Genomic DNA, 1,388 nt, shown 5'->3' on the forward strand with positions numbered 1-1,388 from the left:
GGAAGTGATGTGCTGGGGTGCCACCGCCCCTCCCGCCCGAGCCGTGATGTCACCGCCGCCAGGAGGAGGGAGGGTGGGGAGGGGCAGGCGCCCACCGGCCACCACTGCGGCGGTCCCGCCTTCCGCGGGGTGGGCGGGGCCCTGTCTTTGAGGTCCAGTGCAGGGAGCATCCTAGTCTCAGTCAGGGCAAGGCTGGGTGCTCTTTTCTTTGGCGGAAGACCTGCTAAGACCCTGGCGTGCCTTTATGCTATTCCCCCCTTTCTTACACACACACACACACACACACACACACACACACACACACGTACATGCACACACATCCCAAGACCCTGCACTGTGGCTTGACGTGTTGAAACCTCTTTGCCTTCTCTCTCTCTCTCTCTCTCTCTCTCTCTCTCTCTCTCTCTCTCTCTCTCTCTCTCTCTCTCTCACACACACACACACACACACACATCCTCTTCCTTTCTGTCACTTCTTGTGGGGTACAGGTCATGCAGATGCACCCAAGGCTAAGGAGAATACAGGTTTTCCTGGCTTGGGGGAGGGGGATTTGTGGGGCCCTGGGCAAGTCTCTACCTTCCTAGGGCTTTCACCACTGGACTCCATGTTGTCAGTACCTGTGAATGCAACTGTTTGGAAAGCATACTGGTAGAGCACCAGGGGCCCACTTGGGAGTCCGGTTCTCATTCATCTGCCTGTCCTCTCCCTCTGAATTCCCCTGGACCTCTTAGTCCATGCTTGGGTAGCCCTGGAGCCGTCACCTTAGCCACAGGGCACCATCTGGACACACCAAAAGCCTCGGGACAGCCAGTCCAACTGGGACTCATCTAGCTGTCTGCTCCCCTCCAGCCCAGTCACAATAGTCTTGGAAAGTAGCTGTGACCCTCAGTGGTACAGGGATGAGTCAGGGTGCAGAAAATGGCCATGTCCTCTGCAGTTTCATTTCATCCCTGGCCCCAGGCCTGAACATGGACACCATGCCAAGGTCACCCTAGACAGACCCTGCAGACGCAGCCCACAGTACAGTGGCTCCAGGCAAAGAAAAATGGTAACAAAAACAAACACGAGATAAAACGGGTCTGTTGGCTCTGAGCTAGTTTGTTTTCCTAGGAAAGAACCGGTTGCGAGCAATGAGAACCATCTGTGCCTGGGGCGAGGAGGCTCAGGCTTGCTGCTGTCCCCATGCCTCCCCCAAGACCACAGGAGCCAGGCCTTGCTCTCACTTGGCTAAGGCAGGGTGTGTGTTGTGGCTGGCCAGGCACCACCCACGTTCGCCAAAGTCTCCAGCCTGGTCCCTCGCAGACAGAGAGGGCTCTGGACTGCAAGCACTTCCTGGTTGTCCCCAAAGAGCACCATCTGCAAGTGGGACTGCTGTGAACCACTCGGTA

This window comes from Peromyscus leucopus, chromosome 4 (genome assembly GCF_004664715.2).
Source record: "Peromyscus leucopus breed LL Stock chromosome 4, UCI_PerLeu_2.1, whole genome shotgun sequence".
Classification (NCBI taxonomy): Eukaryota; Metazoa; Chordata; class Mammalia; order Rodentia; family Cricetidae; genus Peromyscus; species Peromyscus leucopus.